Below are 9,559 nucleotides of genomic sequence, written 5' to 3'. Positions count from 1 at the left end.
TAAAGATAAAATAAGGACATTTTGGACATTTAAATCTCATAAAGTATACTTTGATGAATTACATCTCAGAAAGTTATGGAAGCTTATGTTCTACCAAAACAAGGGAATAAACCTTCAAAGAGCGAAGCATGAAACCCAGAGAAAAGGGGAACCAAGTCAGGAAAAAGGTAAAGGTAATCCTTAGGATGACTGTGAAGGGAAGAAAGGCCCAGGAAGCCAGCTGAACAGCAGGCTCAGAGAGTAACTCATCCACACTGGAGCATAAGATCAGATGGCTCCAGAATTACCACCAAGATAGGTCCTCCAAATCTGTCTCCAAGGAAACAATGAAACATGGTTTATGTGTTTGAATGATTAATAAGCAATTTACTTAATGACAGTGTATTAAAAACAAAATAAATTTAAAAGTTCTCCATTAAAACAAAAAATTTTAGAAGAAAATAAAACCATAATATACTGAAGAGCTGGATTAGAAATGTTTATATAATCATCATAATGAGAGACACTATATATTTACTTCTTAAAAAATTATGAGGGCTGCCTGGTTGGCATAGTCAGTTAAGCATGCAGCTCTTGGATTCAGCTCAGGTTGTGATCTCAGGGTCATGAGATCAATCCCTGTATCAGGCTCTGTGCTCAGAAAAGTCTGCTTATGATTCTCTCTCCCTTTCCCTTTGCCCCTCTCCTCCAAACTCACTCTCTCTCTCTAAAATAGATAAAAAAATCTTAAAAAAAAAAAAAAAAACCTGTGGCATAATAACATGGGAGAAAACAAAGTGGATGTGGTCTATGTTTAAGTGGAGACTAGATAGTACTGGAGCAATACAGCAAATGCTCATCTTGAGTAAGGGACAGGGGAAGTTAGGTAGGGAAAAACACACAGGGGGCTACACAACCAGGCTCAGAGAAATCCCAGATGTGGAGAAATGTTATAGAGAAGATATTAACCAGAGAGAATGGAACATAAAAAACCCGCCTTGTTTGTTCTAAATATAGATATTTTCACAATATTTACATATCCACCTTATTTATCTTAAATATTATAGACAATATATTTACCAAGTTCCCAGGTCAGTTTTCTATAAAAGACCAACCATAAAAGCTGTCAATGGCAATCCATTCTCACTCAGTTCTGTTTTCACCTTCACCTAATAAACTTTCACTTCAAACCATTTTGTGTCTGCGAGATTCATTCTTTGACTGTGAGACAAGAACCCTGCAACAATTTCCCACAATAAAAAGTCAATAATTCTTAAAAGTCACATCATCACAGTAAAAGTCTGTTATTTATAAATACAAAAGTAAGTTTGCCCCTGCAAAAGAAACAGTTCAATAGTAGTTGCTTCTAGGTTTGAAAAGAATAGATCAAGATACTTCTAACTTCCATTAGAAACCTTGAAGAACTATTTGATAAAGTGTTTTTAAAAAAATGATATTTGTATAATTTTTTGGACTTGATAAAAATTAAATCTAAAAATTACCTCTAGGGGCACCTGCGTGGCTCAGTCAGTTAAGTGTCCACCTTAGGCTCAGGTGATTATCCTAGGGTCCTGGGACTGAGTTCAGCAACAAAGCTGCCCGCTGAGGAGGGAATCAGCTTCTCCCTATCTCTCTCTCTCAGATAAATAAATATAAATAAATATAACTAAACAAATAAATAAATAAATAAATAAAAATAACCTCCAAATACTGTATGCAAAAGCCCTTAAAGTAAGGACAAGAAATATATACAAATGTCAATGAAGTTTATATATAGATTATTTGTTTTGTTACAATTTTCTTGGTGAGTCAAACCTTCTTTAATAAACATCCACTACTAATATAATGAAAAATTTTAAATAAAAAGGAGCAAACGAGTATAACTTGTTCTTTGAACACTTGATATTTCATAATATTTAGCAGATTATTTCTATGTACATAAAAATCTACTCTTCAGTTTCTTTTCCAGAATTCTTTTAGAAATTGCTGTTAAATTCATTATTCTATTCCTAAAAATTCCCAAAAAACTTTGCCTACCCTTATCTAACACATACCCTTTACACAATCAAAACAGCTGCTATCTCTGCATCCTGTCCATCCGCATTCTGCAGGGACTTTCAAAGTCACAAACTGACCTGTGACCATGATCACAAGCTCTTTCATACCCTGGGATTCAGTTTAATTAAGACTAAATATTTGAACTTAAAACAACTTAGCACTTTCTTATTTATCTTTTCATAGTAGTCTGGAGTTTACACTATACATTCCACTCTGAAGAGTCCTTTTAATGGCACACAGTAAAAAATCAGTGCATACTTATGTATTTTTACTGTGATTATTTAAACTTTTGAGAGGTTTGAATTGTTTCTCTTCAAATTCCATATAGATTATTAGCAAAAGTCTGTTTATGAAAAGGGAAATTTCATTTTTAAAAAGTTTATCTTATATAATAAAGCCTTAAAATATCAAATACCCTGGGGCACCTGGGTAGCTCAGTGGGTTAAACCTCTGCCTTCAGCTCAGGTCATGATCTCAGGGTCTTGGATTGAGCCCCACATCAGGCTCTCTGCTCAGCAGGGAACCTGCTCCCCCCACACCCCCCTGCCTGCCTCTCTGCCTACTTGTAATCTCTGCCAAATAAATAAATTAAATCTTTTTTAAAAATATCAAATACCTTTATACTCTCATTCACATGCACTCCTTTACTCCTTTTCCCATCATCACTGTCTGAGCTCAGACTCTCATCAGTGTTCCTCTGGATTATTTCAAGTAACCTTAAAAGTGATTCCCTAGATGCTAAGATTTCCAAGCTATTACCTGTGTTTGGAGCACTGCTCCAAAGGATTTGTGCCTTCCTGCCTTCTGTATCTTCCTTATGCTGCTCAAAGTGTCCCAATGCTTGAAATCCTCTTCCCTATTCCTATAGCTGTAACTCAAAGTACTAGATCATTTTCTCATGGTCTAGCTCCATGAACCATACCCAACTTTTTTTGCTTGGAATTAGTCTTGCTCTTTATCTATTTTCCCTCTAAAATTTTTTGTACCTTTATTATTATTTCTATCTCAATCTATTTCAAATTATATATCTATCTTTGAGTCACCCAAAATATCTAGCATAGGACTTTATTCATGGCAGAGGCACAATCAACGTTGGGTTAAAGCTCAAATGGACAAAGGTAGATCAAGTAAAAAATACCTGATAATACCAAAAATGAGACTAGAAGAAGACTATTTACCTTGCAACCATTGTAACCCTTATCTTTTCATAGAAATTTCTTTATTTTTAAGGGGATGCTTAGGTGGCTTAGTCAGTTAAATATCTGCTTTTGGCTCAGGTCATGATCTTGTGGTCCTAGGACAGAGCCCCACATGGGACTCCCTGCTCAATGTGGAGCCTGCTTCTCCCTCTCCCTGCTTGTGCTCTCTTTCTCTTATGTTCTCTCTCAAATAAATAAAATATTTTAAAAATATATTTTTAAATTTACTTATCTCATAGGTACTTAGCAATTGTTTAAATTTCAAGATCTACTTATTAGTTTAGAGAGATGTTAGTTCACATGCACACATTTATTTTTTCTTTGGTTCATTTTTCCTTCATATGGGAAATCTATTTTTCTGTTATCTAGATGAAAGAAAATTAGTCTGTCCACTGAGTTGAATAATGCATTAAATAAAGGACAAGTAAATGTCTGGATAGCTGTACAATTCTACCTTTGCACTCCACTTCCTTAAAGAGCATTTTAGGGAAATGAATGGAAATTATCTCAAAGGGCTCCAATGCTTTATCATACTTTTGGCATTTAATAAAAACAGGTAAAAAGGAGAGCAAACCACAGTGTGAACTTCAGGTTATTTTTTCACTCTGTCACGAGAACTCTGTTACCAAAAGTATCAATAAATAAAAAACAAGTTTAGAAACCAAGAATATCAATAATGATCATAATTCAACTTTTTAAAGTTGGGTTTCCTTCAGTAAACTCTTTGACATCAGCCTCAACAACTCCTTTCTAGATGTGTCTTACCAGGCAAGGTAAAGAAAAGCAAAAATAAACTATTGGGACTACATTAAAAATAAAATTTACATAATAAAGGACATAATCAACAAAACAAAAAGCAAAGTATTAAATGGGAAAAGATATCTGAAAATGATATAGCTGACAAGGGAGGTAATATCCAAAATACATAAAGAATTTATACAACTCAACACCAAAAAAAAAGAAGAAGAAGAAGAATCCAATTTTTAAAATGAGCAGATGACCTGGATAAAAATTTTTCCAAAGAAGACATCCAGATGGCCAATAGACACATGAAAAGATGCTCAACATCACTCCTCATCAGACAAATGCAAATCAAAACTACAATGAGAGATTACCTCACACTAGTCATAATGGCTAATATCAAAAAGAGAAGACATAGCAAGTATTGGTGAGGATGTCGAGAAAAATGAATACTTCTGCTCTCTTGGTGAGAATGCACAATAAACACTACTAGGTATTCACCCCAAAAAAATGAGAATAGCAATTCAAAAAGATATATCCACCCCTATGTTTACTGCATTATTTACAATAGCCAAAATACAGAAGCAACCTAAGTGTCAATCAACTGATGAATGGATAGAGAGAATTTGGTATAGTTATATGATGGAATATTATTTAGCGATAAAAATGAAAAAGGGCTTACCATTTACAACAACATGGATGGAGCTAGATAGTATTAGCTAAATGAAATAAGTCAGAAAAAGAGAGGGGTGCCTAGGTGGCTCATTCAGTTAAGCATCTGCCCATGTCTCAGCTCATGATCCCAGAGTCCTGAGATCAGCTACATTGTTGGGCTCCCTGCTCAGTGGGGAGTCTGCTTCTCCCTCTGCTCTTCCTCCTGCTCGTGCTCTCTCTCTCAAATAAATAAATAAAATCTTCCAAAAAAGACAAATACTTTATGATTTCACTTATACATGAAATAAAAAAAAAGGAAAAGACAAATGAACCAACAAAAGCAAAAACAGACCCATAAATACAGAGAACAAACTGGTGGCTGCCAGAGAGGTAGGTATGGGAAGATAGGCAAAATAGGTGAAGGGGAGTGGGAGAGGTACAGGATTCCAGCTATGGAATGAATAAGTCACAGGGCTAAAATGTACAGCATAACAGAATATAGTCAATACTAATATAATAGTGTTGTATGGTGACAAATTGTAGCTATACTTGTGGTGAGCTTAGCATAACATATAGAGTTCTCAAATCATTATGTTTTTCAGCTGAAACTAATGTACTACTATATATCAACTATATTTCAATAAAAAATTAAAATTAAAAAAAATTAAGTTGACCTTCCTAAGCCTCCAGTGAAAAGGCCCTGTTTTGACTTGATGAATTGCCATAAAGATGCAATTTTTAAGTATCATGGTCTTTAGTCCACTAAAAATTTTACATATATAGTTAATAAAATTTAAGAAGTTTCCTGTAAGAGCCTTATTCAACTTAGATGCAGGTAAATTGTATTCTTTCATTTCCTTATTTATAGTATTTCTCCAAATGCTTGGGATAAAATAGGTACAGAACATCCTCAATTCATTAATACATTCTGTATCAGCCAGGGTTCTCTAAAGAAACAGATCCAAGATAATATAGACATAAATACAGATATATAGGATAAACTTTATTTTAACCACCACATGATTGTGGGAACTAGCAAGTCCAAAATCAGTAGGGCAGGCTGGTCAGCTGGAGACCCAGACAGGAGTTAAAAGTTACAGTGTTGAATCTGACATTTGTAGGGCAGGCCAGCAAACTAGAAATTCGAGCAGGATTTCTCTTATAGTCTTTGGTAGAATATGTTTTTCTCCAGAAACTTCCAATCTTGCTCTTAAGACCTTTAGTTGATTGGACGAGGCCTGTGGACATTATGGAAGGAAATCTATTTTACTGAAAGTCTGATTATATTGATTATAAACATTAGTCACATTACTAAATACCTTCATAACAACATCTAGACTAGTATTTGACCAAGACACTGGGAACTTCAGTATAGCCAAACTGACACATTAAATTAACAATCACATATTCAGTCATTAAATATTTATTGAGTATCTCCTACGGGCCTAAAACTCCTCCAGACTCAGACCTTACCCTCAAGGTCACTGCATTATCATATGCGGGACAAGCAAGTAAATTAACAATTATTTATCAGTGTGAAGCACTATGTTGAGGAGGTTAGATTAAGAGCATCAAATTCAGCCACAATGATTTTGATAACCATTACAAAAAAGTTCATGACTGAACCAAATTTTGAAGGAAGAAGAAGAGTTACTGAGCTAGGCAGGAGAAAGAGGAGAGACAAAGCCATATACAAAAGTGATCTGCATTGGAAAAAAAGATGCAGGTGCAAAATTTGATTTGTCTAGAGCAAAGGATGCAGATGCCACTAAGGCAGAAAACTGAACTGAGTAAGAGGTCAGATGCCACAATACAAAGAGCTTCATGTGCCAAGCCGTGCCATCTGAACTATATCCTGAAGTCTATGAGAATTCATCCAAAAAGGGTTATACAATCAATTCAGCATATCAGAAAGATAACCTTGACAGAGATGGGGCTGGGGCCAGAGTTGGGAGAGTGAGGTGGAACGGAAAGCAGAAACCAGTTCGGAGAATAATACATAGCTGAGAAACTGTGAAGACCTGAAGCTGTGGAGTGAAAAGGAGGTGGAATAAATAGGATTAGCGACTACCTGATGAGGGCTGAAAGAGATGGAGACATGCGTGATAAAATCAGATTTTGGAGTTAGATAAATATGAGCCTGAGGGCGCCATATCATAAATCTTGGTTAAAGAGGTCAAGCATGATGAGAAAGGTGGAAGAAGGTAAAAGGAAAAAATGAAGTGAAAAATACTCAAGCAACAACTATTATATCTTTCTGCATTAAAAGCAGATTAATTAAAATGATTTCATAGATTTCTTCCTAATCCTCTAAATTTCCTTAAACATGGACAAACTATGCTTTGTGCAGAACAAAACAGGTTTGTTAACGCTCCAGGGTACATTTGGTACTTAAGAATTTACTTGCTCGGGCGCCTGGGTGGCTCAGTGGGTTAAAGCCTCTGCCCTTGGCTGGGGTCATGATCCCGGGGTCTTGGGATCAAGCTCCACACTGGGCTCTCTGCTCGGCAGGGAGCCTACTTCCTCCTCTCTCTCTGCCTATTTGTGATCTCTGTCTGTCAGATGAATAGATAAAATCTTTAAAAAAAAAAAAAAAAAAAAAGAATTTACTTGCAGGTGCCTGGGAGGCTAAGATGGGTAAGCATCTACTTTCAGCTCAGGTCATGATCCCAGCATCCTGGGATCAAGCCCCACATCGGCTCTATGCTCAGCATGGAGTCTGTTTCTCCCTCTCCCTAAGCCCCTCCCCCATCCTGCCTGTCCACACATGCACTCTTTAATAAATAAAATTTTTTAAAAAAGAATGTGCTTGCAAAAGAAATTGCTCTGCTAAAATTATTTTTTGCTTCCTTAGAAAAATGGACAAAACTAAAATGCTGAATGGATTAGGTGATAAAAAGGACAACTGTTAGCTTGCTGCCCAGAAATTTCACTCTGATAATTAAACTACAACAAAAACAACACATAATGAAATATATCAGAAATATGCAGAATCTTAAAGAAACAGTTAGTTGTATTAAGAAACATAAACAATGTGTCCACTTAGAATTGAAGCAGAAATAAGTTAATGCTGTAGAAATAAACATAGGTAGAAGTAAAATAAGCATTTCTCAAGGAGAAGGATGAACATCTGGTCTTCCTGGCATGTATATTCCTACTGCTGAGATGCATGAATAAAGCTATTAAAATCTGATGCAATTAACAATTCAAATTCAAACTCCTTTTCCTATGATTACAGATGCGTTACCAGGTCACATGCTTAAAATTTGGCTTCTGAAGTAAATATCTATTTTCAGTCTGTCCCATACCCATATCTTCTGCACAGAACACTCCACATTCCTGAATCCCTTTCTCTTTTTCAGGGAACCGCTCCTTCTCTTCTTCTAGCAATATAATTCAGCATCCACCATGCTCTTAAAAACTCAGCCCTTAGTTATAGTAGAAAACAATAGCAAACTGAGCTAATGAATGCAGAAAAACAGTACTGATGACATCATTTAAGCCTTAGGTTCAAACTGTATTTGAAAGCCAGCCATACTTCCTAGACATTTTAGTCACATTAGGTATTAAATTTTGTATTTTGCTTATGCCACTTTGAGTTTCATTTTTTGGAACTTGCAACCTAGAGCCCTTATATTATACACCATTATATTATGAATAGGGGATATACCCCATCTGTAACCTATCTGTGAACTTGAAGCTCTATACCTGATAAGTTTCTGGCCTTATAAAAAATTAGCTGAAACATCAAAACCACAATACCAACATAAGACTCCAGTTAATAAAGCAATCAAGTCTGACCCTCAAGGCAATAAAAATCTATAAATAGTGACCTGAAAAGAACACTCTTCTCAAATTATGGTCTTTTTTTTTTTAATTGCAGGTAGAACAAGTAGAGAAAATTTTTACCTTTATCATTTTCCAAGTTAGAGAAAATGGAAGTGATAGTTTTATCTTAATTCATAAAAAGATTACTGGAGTTTAGCTTCCATAGAAAGCCAAGAACACTGCAGCTTCCTCTCCTATGGGAGATTCCCCCTCTCTTTTTTAATTTAAGAAAATTACTCCAATGTCTCATTATTGCATTACTAAAGCATTCATAAATTCAAGTCAGAGACAGGGTAGATGATCTTCAAAAGTAGAATAAAATAAACTAAATAAAATTTAGCTTAATTATGCATTAAATGTGCTTATGAAGGCATAGTTCAAAAACAAAATGAATTATATATGAAATTGAGTTATGTTGCTGCTTTGATATCAAAGCCAAAATGTCTTACGGAGTCCACATGTAGGGAGTTATTAGTAAATACAGAAAGACAAGTTTGATTATTTTTGACAATGATTATATTTTAAAATTTATCATAATTTTATGAAAAGTTTTATCCAATGGCAAATACTTGTTTTCCCCTTTCCTACTAGTTTTGACAACTTAAATCAATGTCTACATAAATCTGATTATTTGAGATCATATATCATAATTTCAAATCAATATTCTTTAAATCTTGGGTAACAGAAAGTATTTATACCCCTACACAATCTTTTACATAATAAAAAAGATAATAATAATGACATCCTCCTCAAATATTATACCATGTACTATACAACCTCATTATAATAGGTGCAGAAGGAATTTGAAGAGGAGTATCCAGTAAAAATAATGTGTCTGTATAATCTTCCTTGCTCAAGGTCAGGAGACATAGCATTTGAACTGTGTTATAACATATCATCAAGCAACAATAATGGGTAAATATGTTCCAAACAGAGAGAACAATGGTTCTCAATATGGAGAAGGGGGTATTCCATGAGACAATATTGAATAATGTCTGGAGACATTTTTGTTTCTTGAACTGGAGGGTGCTACTGGCATATAGTGGATAGAAGACAGTGGGCCTGCTGAACATCCTATAATGCACAGGATGCCCTACAAA

The 9,559-nt window shown here is 35.0% G+C and overlaps 1 long non-coding RNA gene across 1 annotated transcript in view; it reads right to left on the bottom strand.

Moving 5' to 3' along the window:
- Window positions 1-5,536: 5,536 nt before the first annotated feature.
- LOC116588678 overlaps window positions 5,537-9,559 on the bottom strand; it is a 70,589-nt gene continuing 66,566 nt past the window's right edge. Inside the window, exon 3 of the long non-coding RNA XR_004285044.1 lies at window positions 5,537-5,869. This is a non-coding gene — a long non-coding RNA (uncharacterized LOC116588678). The remainder of the gene's footprint in view (window positions 5,870-9,559) is intronic.

Source organism: Mustela erminea, chromosome 1 (genome assembly GCF_009829155.1).
Source record: "Mustela erminea isolate mMusErm1 chromosome 1, mMusErm1.Pri, whole genome shotgun sequence".
Taxonomy (NCBI): Eukaryota; Metazoa; Chordata; class Mammalia; order Carnivora; family Mustelidae; genus Mustela; species Mustela erminea.
This window is presented reverse-complemented; position numbering and strand designations above follow the sequence as displayed.